Source organism: Triticum aestivum, chromosome 2B, assembly GCF_018294505.1.
Source record: "Triticum aestivum cultivar Chinese Spring chromosome 2B, IWGSC CS RefSeq v2.1, whole genome shotgun sequence".
NCBI classification, from domain to species: Eukaryota; Viridiplantae; Streptophyta; class Magnoliopsida; order Poales; family Poaceae; genus Triticum; species Triticum aestivum.
The window spans coordinates 425,645,964-425,661,806 of NC_057798.1; positions in this window are offsets into that span (position 1 = coordinate 425,645,964).

Here is a 15,843-nt window from a genome sequence, read left to right on the forward strand (position 1 = left end):
CAATTTACCAAACTCGGTGGGACCGATTCAATAGACTCGGTCAGACCGATTTAGTAAACCTAGTGACCGTTAGTGATTTTCGGTGGGACTGACATGCAACTCGGTGAGACCGATTCGGTTAGGGTTAGGGCATAACGTAATCTTGGTAAGACTGATTACACAAACTCGGTGAGACCGATTTTGGTAATAAGCTTTCCAGAGAGTTGGTCAGGTAAACTCGGTGGGACCAATTTGCTCTTTTCGGTGAGAAAGAAATGTTACAAAAGGGAAACAAAGAGTTTACATTGCAATCTCGGTGGGACCGATCGCTCACTTCGGTTTGACCGAAACGTTATGAAGGGGAATAGAGAGATTACAATACCATCTCGGTGAGACCGAGATCCCTATCGATAGGACCGATTTGCCTAGGGTTTGTGGCAGTGGCTATGACTTTTGAAATCGGTGGCGTCGGATAGGAAGAATCGTTGTGACCGATTTTGGCTTTGGGTTTAGGTCATTTGTGGATGTGAGAAAGTAGCTGAGGGTTTTGGAGCATATCACTAAGCACATGAGGCAAGAGACTCATTAAGCAACACCTCATCCCTCCTTGATAGTATTGGCTTTTCCTATAGACTCAATGTGATCTTGGATCACTAAAATATAAAATGAAGAGTCTTGAGCTTTTGAGCTTGAGCCAATCCTTTGTCCTTCGTATTTTGAGGGATCCACTTTCATCATCCATGCCATGCCATTCATTGAGCTTTCCTGAAATAATAGTCTTGGAATAGCATTAGCTCAATGAGCTATATGTTGTTATGAATTACCAAAACCACCTAGGGATAGTTGCACTTTCACCAGCCCGTTGGACGTGGACGTGGGGATCTGCATGACCTCAGAAGGGTTGCCACAGCTGGTACCGACATTCGACGAGTTGTCGTTGGGATCGGACACTGCCTGGGACTGATTGGCCCGAGGCAGGCTAGGCGCGCATCGGGAGGGTAGGGCGGTGGGCCCTGAGGCCGCATCTACCAGGTTGGTAGCATCCGTGTGTGGGAGACTGGGCCCTGGGGCGGCCGAAGCCACGGTTGGGACAGTGGGTGCCACCAGTCGAGTATGTTGAGTGGGGGAGGCCACCTGGGGATTCGCAGGGGGTCCACTCCTACCGTCTTAGAAGACACGAGAACGCCCAGGGAAGGGAGGCTTCACTGTCCGATGCTGCAAGATCGGGATTGCAGCTAGACGGGGATTGGCAAGGAGTCACATTCTGCATCACCGAATCATCAACTGCGCGCCTGTTGGGGGTGGCATCAGCAGCAGCAGTGGGGCGCGCAACAGCTGGTGGGATCCAAGGCGGCCTGCTGAAGGAAATATGCCCTAGAGGCAATAATAAAGTTGTTATTTTGTATACATATATCATGATAAATGTCTATTATTCATGCTAGAATTGTATTAACTGGAAACTTGATACATATGTGAATACATAGACAAAACACCGTGTCCCAAGTATGCCTCTACTAGACTAGCTCATTGATCAAAGATGGTTAAGTTTCCTAGCCATGGACATGTATTGTCATTTGATGAACGCGATCACATCATTAGGAGAATGATGTCATGGACATGACCCACTTGTTAGCTTAGCATAGCGATCGTTCAGTTTTAGTGTTACTGCTTTCTTCATGTCAAATACATATTCCTCCGACTATGAGATTATACAACTCCCGGACACCGGAGGAATGCCTTGTGTGCTATAAAACGTCACAACGTAACTGGGTGATTATAAAGATGCTCTACAGGTATCTCCAAAGGTGTTTGTTGGGTTGGCATAGATTGAGATTAGGATTTGTCACTCCGAGTATCGGAGAGGTATCTCTGGGCCCTCTCGGTAATACACATCATATGAAACCTTGCAAGCAATGTTACTAATGAGTTAGTTGCGGGATGATGCATTACGGAATGAGTAAAGAGACTTGCCGGTAACGAGATTGAACTAGGTATGAAGATACCGACGATCGAATCTCGGGCAAGTAACATACCGATGACAAAGGGAATAACGTATGTTGACATTGCAGTTCGACCGGTAAAGATCTCTGTAGAATATGTGGGAACCAATATGAGCATCCAGGTTCCGCTATTGGTTATTGACCGGAGAGGCGTCTCAGTCATGTCTACATAGTTCTCGAACCTGTAGGGTCCACACGCTTAACGTTCGATGACGATATGTACTATATGAGTTATGTATTTTGGTGACCGAAGGTTGTTTGGAGTCCCGTATGAGATCATAGACATGACAAGGAGTCTCGAAATGGTCAAGAGGTAAAGATTGATATACTGGAAGGTGGTATTCAGATATCGGAAGTATTCCGGAATGAATTGGGTACATACCGGGGTATCGGAGGGGTTACCGGAACCCCCGGGGAAAGATATGGGCCATATGGGCCATAGGAGGGATGCTAACCAGCCCACAAGGGGCTGGTGCACCCCCCCCCCCCCCACACACACACAAGGGAGGAGGCCGAATTGGACTAGGGAAGGGGGCGCCACCCCCCTTTCCTTCTCCTACTCCCTTTCCTTCCCCCTTTCCCCCTCCGGTAAAAGGAAGGGGGGTGAATCCAATGAGGAGTCCAAGTGGGACTCCTTATCACTTGGAGCACACCTAGGCCGGCCTCCTCTCCCTCCCTCCTTTATATATGGGGGGGTGATACGTCTCCAACGTATCTATAATTTTTGATTGCTCCATGCTACTTTATCTACTGTTTTGGACTATATTGGGCTTTATTTTTCCACTTTTATATTACTTTTGGGACTAACCTATTAACCGGAGGCCCAGCCCAGAATTGCTGTTTTTTGCCTTTTTCAGTATTTCAAAGAAACAGAATATCAAACGGAGTCCAAACGGAATGAAACCTTCGGGGTCGTGATTTTCCAACCGAACATGATCCAGGAGACTTGGACCCTACTCCAAGCAGTGCCAGAGGCGGTCACGAGGGTGGAGGGCGCCCCCCTGGGCGCGCCCCCCTACCTTGTGGGCCCCTCGACGCTCCACCGATGTACTCCTTCCTCCTATATATACCTACGTATCCCCGAACGATCAAAACAGGAGCCAAAAACCTAATTCCACTGCCGTAACTTTCTGTATCCATGAGATCCCATCTAGGGGCCTGTTCCGGAGCTCTGCCGGAGGGGGCATCTACCACGGAGGGCTTCTACATCAACACCATAGCCCCTCCGATGAAGTGTGGGTAGTTTACTTCAGACCTTCGGGTCCATAGCTAGTAGCTAGATGGCTTCTTCTCTCTTTTTGGATCTCAATACAATGTTCTCCCCCTCTCTTGTGGAGAACTATTCGATGTAATCTTATTTTTGCGGTGTGTTTGTTGAGAGCGATGAATTGTGGGTTTATGATTCAGATTATCTATGGAAAATATTTGATTCTTCTCTGAATTCTTTTATGTATGATTGAGTTATCTTTGCAAGTCTCTTCGAATTATCCGTTTGGTTTGGCCAACTAGATTGGTAGTTCTTGCAATGGGAGAAGTGCTTAGCTTTGGGTTCGATCTTGCGGTGTCCTTACCCAGTGACAGAAAGGGTTGCAATGCACGTATTGTATTGTTGCCATCGAGGATAACAAGGTGGGGTTTTTATCATATTGCATGAATTTATCCCTCTACATCATGTCATCTTGCTTAAAGCGTTACTCTGTTTTTTACTTAATACTCTAGATGCATGCTAGATAGCGGTCGATTAGTGGAGTAATAGTAGTAGATGCAGAATCGTTTCAATCTACTTGTTTTGGACGTGATGCCTATATACATGATCATTGCCTAGATATACTCATAACTATGCTCAATTCTGTCAATTGCTCAACAGTAATTTGTTCACCCACCGTAGAATACTTATGCTCTCGAGAGAAGCCACTAGTGAAACCTATGGCCCCCGGGTCTATTCTCATCATATCAATCCCTATCACTTTATTTACTTGCTTTGTTTTTACTTTGCCTTTTACCTTTTTACTTTGCATCTATCTATCAAAAATACCAAAAATATTATCTATCAGATTTCACTCTCGTAAGTGACCGTGAAGGGATTGACAACCCCTAAGCATTGGTTGCGAGTTGCTATCATTTTGTGTAGGTATGAGGGACTTGTGTGTGGTCTCATACTGGCTTGATACCTTGGTTCTCAAAAACTGAGGGAAATACTTATGCTACTTTACTGCATCATCCTCTCCTCTTTGGGGAAATCCAACGCAGTGCTTAAGAGGTAGCAAGAAGAATTTCTGGTGCCATTGCCGGGGAGGCTTACGCAAGCAAGTCAACAATACCAAGTACCCATCGCAATCCCTATCTCTCGCATTACATTATTTGCCTCTCGTTTTCCTCTCCCCCACTTCACCCTTGTCATTTTATTCGCCCTCTCTTTCCCAATCTCCTCCTCTCTTTCCCATTTGCCTTTTTCCGTTGCATTTATGTTTACTCGTGTGCTAGTTTGCTTGCTTGTGTGTTGGATTACTTGTTGCCATGGCACAAGATAATACCAAATTGTGTGACTTCTCGAATACCAATAATAATGATTTCCTTAGTACTCTGATTGCTCCTCTTAATAATGATGAGTCTTGTGAAATCAATACCGCTTTGTTGAATCTTGTTATGAAAGATCAATTCGCCGGCCTTCCTGGTGAAGATGCCGCTGCTCATCTAAACAATTTTGTTGATTTGTGCGATATGCAAAAGAAGAAAGATACGGATAACAATATTGTCAAATTGAAGTTATTTCCATTTTCACTTAGAGATCATGCTAAAGTTTGGTTTTCATCTTTGCCTAAAAATAGTATTGATTCTTGGAACAAGTGCAAAGATGCTTTTATCTCTAAGTATTTTCCTCCCGCTAAAATTATCACTCTTAGGAACGATATCATGAATTTTAAACAACTTGATCATGAGCATGTTGCCCAATCTTGGGAAAGAATGAAATTAATGCTTCGCAATTGCCCTACTCATGGTTTGAATTTATGGATTATCATACAAAAATTTTATGCCAGATTGAATTTTGCTTCTAGAAATCTTTTAGATTCGGCCGCGGGAGGCACGTTTATGGAAATAACGTTAGGAGATGCTACCAAATTGCTTGATAATATCATGGCTAATTATTCTCAATGGCACACGGAAAGATCTTCTAGTAAAAAAGTGCATGCTATAGAAGAAATCAATGTTTTGAATGAAAAGATGGATGAACTTATGAAGATGTTTGCTCCTAAAAATACTCCTCTTGATCCCAATGATATGCCTTTGTCTACTTTGCTTGAGAATAATAATGAATCTGTGGATGTGAATTTTGTTGGTAGGAATAGTTTTGGAAACAATGCTTATAGAGGGAATTTTAATCCTAGGCCTTATCCTAGTAATCCTTCTAATAATTATGGAAATTCCTACAACAACTCTTATGGAAATTTTAATAAGATGCCCTGTGAATTTGAGAGTAGTGTTAAAGAGTTCATGAATTCACAAAAGAATTTTAATGCTTTGCTTGAAGAGAAATTGCTTAAAGTTGATGATTTGGCTAGGAACATTGATAGAATTTCTCGTGAAATTGATTCTTTAAAGCTTAGATCTATTCCTCCTAAGCATGATATCAATGAGTCTCTCAAAGCCATGAGAATTTCCATTGATGAGTGCAAAGAAAGAACCGCTAGGATGCGTGCTTCCAAAGATGCCTTTATTAAAGCGTGTTCTTCCAATTCCTATGAAAATCAAGATGAAGATCTAAAAGTTATTGATGTATCCCCCATTAAATCTTTGTTTTGCAATATGAATCTTGATGAAACTGAATATGATCTTTCTTTACCTAGAAGGCGTTCTAAGAATTCAAAGTTTCTAGATCTTGATGATGAAATTGATGAAAGTGGGATTGAAAGAAATAAAAACCTAGATGTTGCTAAACCCACTATTTTAGATCTCAAGGAATTTAATTATTAAAATTGCTCTTTTATTGGTTGTATTTCCTTGTTGCAATCCGTGCTAGATTCTCCACATGCTTATAGTCAAAATAAGGCCTTTACCGAACACATTGTTGATGCCTTGATGCAATCTTATGAAGAAAAACTTGACTTGAAAGTTTCTATCCCTAGAAAACTCTATGATGAGTGGGAACCTACTATTAAAATTAAAATCAAATATTGTGAGTTTCATGCTTTGTGTGATTTGGGTGCTAGTGTCTCTACTATTCACAAAGCTTTGTGTGATTTGCTAGATTTCCGTGATTTTGATGATTGCTCTCTAAACTTGCATCTTGCGGATTCCACTATTAAAAAACCTATGGGAAGAATTAATGATATTCTTATCATTGCAAATAGGAATTATGTGCCCGTAGATTTTATCGTTCTTGATATAGATTGCAATCCTTCATGTCCTATTATTCTTGGTAGACCTTTCCTTAGAACGATTGGTGCAATTATTGATATGAAGGAAGGGAATATTAGATTCCAATTTCCCTTAAAGAAGGGTATAGAACACTTCCCTATTAAGAAAATAAAATTACCATATGAATCTATCATGAGAGCCACTTATGGATTGCCTACCAAAGATGGCAATACCTAGATCTATCCTTGCTTTTATGCCTAGCTAGGGGCGTTAAACGATAGCGCTTGTTGGGAGGCAACCCAATTTTATTTTGTGTTTTTGTTTTTGCTTCTGCTTAGGAATAAATAATCCATCTAGCCTCTGTTTAGATGTGGTTTTTGTCTTTTAATTAGTGTTTGTGCCAAGTAGAACCTATAGGATAACCTACGATGATAGTTGATTTGATTCTGCTGAAAAACAGAAACTTTGCGCGCACGAATATAATTTTGTTAAATCACAGGAACGTGATTTTGCGTTGATTCTTTTTGCTTCTGTTCAATAAACAAATTGTCCAGGACTTCCTATTGTGTTAGAATTTTTAGAGTTCCAGAAGTTTGCGTTAGTTACAGATTGCTACAGACTGTTCTGTTTTTGACAGATTCTGTTTTACGTGTGTTGTTTGCTTATTTTGATGAATCTATGGCTACTAAAATAGTTTATAAACCATAGATAAGTTGGAATACAGTAGGTTTAACACCAAAATAAATAAAGAATGAGTTCATTACAGTACCTTGAAGTAGTCTTTTGTTTTATTTCTCTAACGGAGCTCACGAGATTTCTGTTGAGTTTTGTATTGTGAAGTTTTCAAGTTTTGGGTGAATTCTTTTGATGGATTATGGAACAAGGAGTGGCAAGAGCCTAAGCTTGGGGATGCCCATGGCACCCCAAAGATAATCCAAGGACACCAAAAAGTCAAAGCTTGGGGATGCCCCGGAAGGCATCCCCTCTTTCGTCCACTTCCATCGGTAATTTACTTGGAGCTATATTTTTATTCACCACATGTTATGTGTTTTTCTTGGAGCGTCTTGTATTATTTGTGTCTTTGCTTGTTAGTTTACCACAATCATCCACTGTACACACCTTTGAGAGAGCCATACATGAATTGGAATTTGTTAGAATACTCTATGTGCTTCACTTATATCTTTTGAGCTTGATAGTTTTGCTCATAGTACTTCACTTATATCTTTTGAGTGTGATAATTTTTGCTCTAGTGCTTCACTTATATCTTTTAGAGCACGGTGGTGGATTTGTTTTAAAGAAACTATTGATCTCTCATGCTTCACTTAGATTATATTGAGAGTCGTTAATAGCATGGTAATTTGCTTAATGTTAAGATACTTGGTGTTCAAGATATGTGAACCTTTCTTTTGAGTGAATTGAATACAAAGATAAGTTTGATGCTTGATAATTGTTTTGAGATATGGAGGTGATAATATCAAAGTCGTGCTAGTTGAGTAATTATGAATTTGAGAAATACTTGTGTTGAAGTTTGCAAGTCCCGTAGCATGCATGTATGGTTAAAGTTATGTAACAAATTTGAAACATGAAGTGTAGCTGGCTTGTGCATCCTTATGAGTGGCGGTCGGGGACGAGCGATGGTCTTTTCCTACCAATCTATCCCCCTAGGAGCATGCGCGTAGTACTTGATTTTTGATGACTTCTAAATTTTTTGCAATAAGTATATGAGTTCTTTTGACTAATGTTGAGTCCATGGATTATACGCACTTTTACCTTTCCGCCTTTGCTAGCCTCTTCGGTACCGTGCATTGCCATTTCTCACCTTGAGAGAAGGTGCAAACTTCGCCGGTGCATCCAAACCCTGTGATACGATATGCTCTATCACACATAAACCTCCTTATATCTTCCTCAAAACAGCCACCATACCTACCTATTATGGCATTTCCATAGCCATTCCAAGATATATTGCCATGCAACTTCCATCATCATCATCATCATGACATACATTACTTTTGTCATATTGCCATTGCATGATCATGTAGTTGACATCGTATTTGTGGCAAAGCCACCATGCATTATTTTTCATACATGTCACTCTTGATTCATTGCACCATCCCAGTACACCGCCGGAGGCATTCATATAGAGTCATATCTTGTTCTAAGTTTCGAGTTGTAATCCTTATGTTGTAATCAATAGAAGTGTGATGATCGTCATTATTAGAGCATTGCCCAAATAAAAAAAGAGAAAGGCCAAAAAAAGAAAGGCCCAAAAAAAGGCAATGCTACTATCTCTTTTTCCACACTTGTGCTTCAAAGTAGCACCTTGTTCTTCATGTAGTGAGTCTCATATATTGTGCTTTAAAGTAGCACCTTGTTCTTCATGTAGTGAGTCTCATAAGTTGTCTTTTTAATAGTAGTGGGAATTTTTCATTATAGAACTTGGCTTGTATATTCCTACGATGGGCTTCCTCAAATGCCCTAGGTCTTCATGAGCAAGCAAGTTGGATGCACACCCACTAGTTTTCTTTTGTTGAGCATTCATAGCTCTAGTGCATCCGTTGCATGGCAATCCCTACTCCTCATGTTGACATCAATTGATGGGCATCTCCATAGCCCGTTGATTAGCCTCATCAACGTGAGACTTTCACCTTTTTGTCTTCTCCACACAATCCCCGTCATCATATTCTATTCCACCCATAGTGCTATATCCATGGCTCACGCTCATGTATTGCGTGAAGGTTGAAAAAGTTTCAGATTATTTAAGTATGAAACAATTGCTTGGCTTGTCATCAGGGGTATAGAAGTTGGGAACATCTTTGTGTGACGAAAATGAAGCATAGCCTAACTATATGATTTTGTAGGGATGAACTTTCTTTTGCCATGTTATTTTGAGAAGACATGATTGCTTTGATTAGTATGCTTGAAGTATTATTATTTTTGTGTCAATATGAGCTTTTGTCTTGAATCTTTCGGATCTGAATATTCATATCACAATTAAGAAGTTTTACATTGAAATTATGCCAAAGTATCACTCCACATCAAAAATTCTTTTTTATCATTTACCTACTCGAGGACGAGCAGGAATTAAGCTTGGGGATGCTTGATACGTCTCCAACGAATCTATAATTTTTGATTGCTCCATGCTACTTTATCTACTGTTTTGGACTATATTGGGCTTTATTTTCCACTTTTATATTACTTTTGGGACTAACCTATTAACCGGAGGCCCAGCCCAGAATTGCTGTTTTTTTACCTTTTCAGTATTTCGAAGAAACAGAATATCAAACGGAGTCCAAACGGAATGAAACCTTCGGGATCGTGATTTTCCAACCGAACGTGATCCAGGAGACTTGGACCCTACTCCAAGTAGTGCCAGAGGCGGTCACGAGGGTGGAGGTCACCCCCTTGGGCGCGCCCCCTACCTCGTGGGCTCCTTGACGCTCCACCGACGTACTCCTTCCTCCTATATATACCTATGTATCCCCGAACGATCAGAACAGGAGCCAAAAACCTAATTCCACTGCCGTAACTTTCTGTATCCACGAGATCCCATCTTGGGGCCTGTTCCGGAGCTCCGCCGAAGGGGGCATCTGCCACGGAGGGCTTCTACATCAACACCATAGCCCCTCTGATGAAGTCTGAGTAGTTTACTTCAGACCTTCGGGTCCATAGCTAGTAGCTAGATGGCTTCTTCTCTCTTTTTGGATCTCAATACAATGTTCTCCCCCTCTCTTGTGGAGAACTATTCAATGTAATCTTATTTTTGCGGTGTGTTTGTTGAGAACGATGAATTGTGGGTTTATGATTCAGATTATCTATGGAAAATATTTGATTCTTCTCTGAATTCTTTTATGTATGATTGAGTTATCTTTGCAAGTCTCTTCGAATTATCCGTTTGGTTTGGCCAACTAGATTGGTAGTTCTTGCAATGGGAGAAGTGCTTAGCTTTGGGTTCGATCTTGCGATGTCCTTACCCAGTGACAAAAAGGGTTGCAAGGCACGTATTGTATTGTTGCCATCGAGGATGACAAGATGGGTTTTTTATCATATTGCATGAATTTATCCCTCTACATCATGTCATCTTGCTTAAAGCATTACTCTGTTTTTACTTAATACTCTAGATGCATGCTGGATAGCGGTCGATGAGTGGAGTAATAGTAGTAGATGCAGAATCGTTTCGATCTACTTGTTTTGGACGTGATGCCTATATACATGATCATTGCCTAGATATACTCATAACTATGCTCAATTCTGTCAATTGCTCAACAGTAATTTGTTCACCCACCGTAGAATACTTATGCTCTCGAGAGAAGCCACTAGTGAAACCAATGGCCCCCGGGTCTATTCTCATCATATCAATCTCTATCACTTTATTTACTTGCTTTGTTTTTACTTTGCATTTTACCTTTTTACTTTGCATCTATCTATCAAAAATACCAAAAATATTATCTATCAGATCTCACTCTCGTAAGTGACCGTGAAGGGATTGACAACCCCTAAGCGTTGGTTGCGAGGTGCTATCGTTTTGTGTAGGTACGAGGGACTTGTGCGTGGTCTCCTACTGGATAGATATCTTGGTTCTCAAAAACTGAGGGAAATACTTATGCTACTTTACTGCATCATCCTCTCCTCTTTGGGGAAATCCAATGCAGTGCTCAAGAGGTAGCAGGGGGCGCCCCTAGAGGACACACCAATTGCTCGAAGCCGTGTGTGGCGCCCCCCTCCACAGTTTACGCCTCCGGTCATATTCTCGCGGTGCTTAGGCGAAGCCCTGTGCAGATCACATCGCCATCATAGTCACCACGTCGTCATGCTGACGGAACTCATTTACTCCTTCAACCCTTTGCTAGATCAAGAGCTCGAGGGACGTCATCGCATTGAACGTGTGTAGAACTTGAAGGTGTCGTACGTTCGGTACTCGACCGGTCAGAACGAGAAGACGTTCGACTACATCAACCGTGTTGAGCAAATGCTTTCGCTTTTGGCCTACGAGGGTACGTGGACACACTCTCCCCCTCTCATTGATATGCATATCCTAGATAGATCTTGCGTGAGCGTAGGAATTTTTTTGAAATTGCATGCTACATTTCCCAACACCCGTGCCAATGGGCTGCAGGCACGACCGGGGGCTGTTGGTTTGGTCAGCGCCCCGGTTTGAATAGGCATGACTGGGTCGGCAGCCGTGCTTTGGCTTGTAGCGGCCATAATAGCTTGGCCAGAGGAAAGCCGCTCACGGACCAGGGTCCCACGGGAAAATCCGCCAAGGGGAGGATGCGGCCCAAAAATGTCGTGCCAGCCATGGAACGACAGTGTAGCATGCCGGCGGTGATGGTCGAAGGAGGTATGGCCATGCCCCTGATCCGGGGGAGACCTGTGGAAGGGCAGGAGGTCATATCTGCGCAGCAAGGAATCAGGGCATGTCGACGAGCCTCTGTCGTCGGTGCTGCCGTCGCCGGCAGCAGGCGGGAGAGGAGGTGGCGGGGGGCCAGGAAGGCGAAAGTCGACGGAATGTCGAACATGCATGGAGATAAGGAAGCGTAGGAGCTCGATGGAAAAGCGGTCGACGAGGTTGGGGTCAGCATCCGCATGGGCGTACGGCTCGGCAAACAGGAGCTCCGAAGACCACGGGATGGCGTCGGGATTGGCTGTCCAGGCAGAGAGCCGGAACACAGACATGTCACTACCATCGAGCATCTCTGGCGCGAGCCGGTCGATGAGGTAGAATGGTGACAGGAGCTGCATGGCGGAGGAGATGTCCAGCCATACTCCGGGATGCCGGTGATCTAAATGTCGATGGAGATGCACAGGGTGATGGGCTCGCGCTGGCGAGGCGCTCCAAGGATGAAGGATGAGGCAAACCGAGGGGCGCAGAAGGGGGTCGTGGCCACGCGCGCACGAGTTGCAGCATCCGCGAACCGCAGGAGGAACTCGCCTTCTCGGCATTGATGGATGGAGAACACATCCGGGCTAAGACGGAAGCGAGCAGAGAGCTCATCGGCAATATCAAAAGCGGAGACGCGCTGCCAATTCCCAACAACCATGGCGACAAGGGCAAGGTCGAGGGTGCACTCAGCCTCCTCAAGGCGGGAAGTATGCGGCATGTAGCAGACAGCCCCCGCCGGGGGGAGCGCTGGGTGGCCAGAAATGAGACGGCCCCAGGGGCGGAACCTACGGGGCCAGAGGAGGCGGACGGGGAGGGGGGTGGAGCTCGGGACAGATGGCGTCGGGGAGTGGGTGGGGGAAGGCCGGAGGACGCGGCCAGGAGGGGGCCAACCATGCTCGGTGCGGATGAGCCATATGAGCGCCGAGAGGACATGCGCGGCCGCTTGGCAGGGGGGTGCCGGACGGGGGGGTACCGGGGGTTGGTGCAGAACCAGACCACGTGCCCGAAGAAGCGGCAGCGGCGGCACTGCACGTCCTTCCGGCACTCAGAGCGGGGGTGGCCACTGCCTAGGAAACACGGACACTTGATGACCCACAAGTATAGGGGATCTACCATAGTCCTTTATATAAGTAAGAGTGTCAAACCCAACGAGGAGCAGAAGGAAATGACATGCGGTTTTCAGCAAGGTATTCTCTGCAAGCACTGAAATTATCGGTAACAGATAGTTGTGTGGTAAGATAATTCATAAGGGTAACAAGTAACCAATGTAACTAAGGTGCAGCAAGGTGGCCCAATCCTTTTTGTAGCAAAGGATAAGCCTGGACAAACTCTAATATAATGCAAAGCGCTCCCGAGGACACATGGGAATTACTGTCAAGTTAGTTTTCATCATGCTCATATGATTCATGTTCGTTACTTTGATAATTTGATATGTGGGTGGACCGGTGCTTGGGTGATGTCCTTACTTGGACCAGCCTCCCACTTATGATTAACCCCTCTCGCAAGCATCCGCAACTACGAAATAAGAATTAATATAAATCTAACCATAGAATGAAACATATGGATCCAAATCAGCCCATTATGAAGCAACACATAAACTAGGGTTTAAGCTTCTGTCACTCTAGCAACCCATCATCTACTTATTACTTCCCAGTGCCTTCATCTAGGCCCAAACAATGGTGAAGTGTCATGTAGTCAACGTTCACATAACACCACTAGAGGAAAGACAACATACATCTCATCAAAATATCAAACGAATACCAAATTCACATGATTAGTTATAGCAAGACTTCTCCCATGTCCTCAGGAACAAACGTAACTACTCACAAACCATATTCATGTTCAAAATCAGAGGAGTATTTGATAGCATAAAGGATCTGAATATATGATCTTCCACCGGATAAACCAACTAGCATCAACTACAAGGAGTAATCAACACTACTAGCAACCCACAGGTACCAATGTGAGGTTTTGAGACAAAGATCGGATACTAGAGATGAACTAGGGTTTGAGAGGAGATGGTGTTGGTGAATATTTTGATGGAGATTGACCCCCTCTCGATGAGAGGATCGTTGGTGATGACGATGGCTTCGCTTTCCCCCTTCGGGAGGCAAGTTTCCCTGGCAAAACAGCTCCACCGGAGCCCTAGATTGGTTCTACCCAAGTTCCACCTCGAGACGGCGGCGCTTCGTTCCGAAAGCTCTCTCCTGATTTTCTCTAGGTCAAAATACACCATATAGCAGAAGAGGGGCACCAGAGTCATGAAAGGGGGCCCACAAGCCCTAGGAGCGCGCCAAGGGGGGTAGGGAGCACCCCCAGGCTTGTGGCCTCCTAGTGGGTCCCCTCTGGTATTTCTTCGTCCAATATTTTTAATATATTCCAAAATAATTTATCATAAATTTTCAGGACTTTTGGAGTTGTGCAGAATAGGTCTCTTAGATTTGCTCCTTCCCGGTCCAGAATTCCAGCTGCCCGCATTCTCCCTCTTCATGCAAATCTTGTAAAATAAGAGAAGACATAAGTATTGTACCATAAAGTGAAATAAATGCCCATAATGCAATAAATAATGATATAAAAGAATGTTGCAAAATGGACGTATCAACTCCCCCAAGCTTAGACCTCGCTTGTCCTCAAGTGAAAGCAGAAAATCGAAAAATATGTTCACATGTTTAGAGATAGAGGTGTCGATAAGAATAAAATACGGACATGAGGGCATCATGATCATCTTTAGAACAGCAACCTATATTGGCATATAATTTCTTATGCTAAAGTGACAATTCATTCACAAGATAAAGTACGAATCAAGAACTCTATTGAGAACCAACAAACTATGATCTCAGTCATTGAAGCAATTGCAATTTATCATAACATCGGAAAGAGTCAATATAAGAGCCTGTCTAGCAAATCCACATACTCAATCATCTTTTAGTCTTTCATAATTGCTAATACTCACACGGTACTTATGAGATCAAAGCTTCAATCGGACATAGAGAAAGATAGGGGCTTATAGTTTCGCCTCCCAACTAATTACCTCAAGGGTAATGTCAACAATAATAACTCATTATCACCTACATCCGAGTGGATATATGTGTCTAGATCTTTCCCCAGCACATGATGCTTGCCAAGAGAAAAAGGTGAAATATAGGAAGTGGTGTAGATCACCATGACTCTTTCATAAAGGTACTTACTAAAAAGTACAGAGGGAAGCAGAGGTTGTCATGCACTTTTTGGTTGGATGCACAAAATCTTAATGCAAAGGAACATCACTTTATATTGCCCCTTGTGATAAAGAACTTTATTATGCAGTCCGTCGCTTTTACTTCTTCCGTATCACAAGTTAGTATAAAGCTTATTTTCCTCACACTAATAGATCATACATATTTAAGGAGCAATTTTTATTACTTGCACCGATGACAACTTACTTGAAGGATCTTACTCAATCCATGGGTAGGTATAGTGGACTCTCATGGAAAAACTGGGTTAAAGGTGTTTGGATGCACAAGTAGTATCTCTACTTGGTGCGGAAGTTTTGGCTAGTATGAGGTGGAAGCAAGCGTCACATGTTAGAGGATCCATGACAATATAACTTCTATTAGGAAATAAGCAAACATAACTCATTATGTTGTCTTGCTTGTCCAGCATCAACTTCTTAGCATATAATATTTTAATGAGTGCTCACAATCATAAAAGATGTCGAAGATAATATATTTATATGTGAACCTCTCTTTCTTTATTACTTCCCTTTTAATTGCAACAATGACCAAAACTATGTTTGTTAACTCACAACAAGTTTCAATCAACATACTTCTTATATGTGAAGTCACCACTCTCCATAGGATCATTATATAATCTTTTTTTATTTCTTTCTATTCTTTCTTTTTATTTTCCCTCAAGATCATAGCAAGAAAGAAAAGCCCTCAACTCAAAACTAATATTTATTATATAACTCACGGACTCAATTACATCGATAGATCACAAATCAAAACTCAAAGCTAGATCATACTAAAAACTTTATTCTACTAGATCAAGATATAACCAAAAGGATCAAACTAAAAAACGATAAAGGTAAAGTTGTGATGGTGATATGATATTAGGGCACCTCCCCCAAGCTTGGTAGTTGCCAAGGGG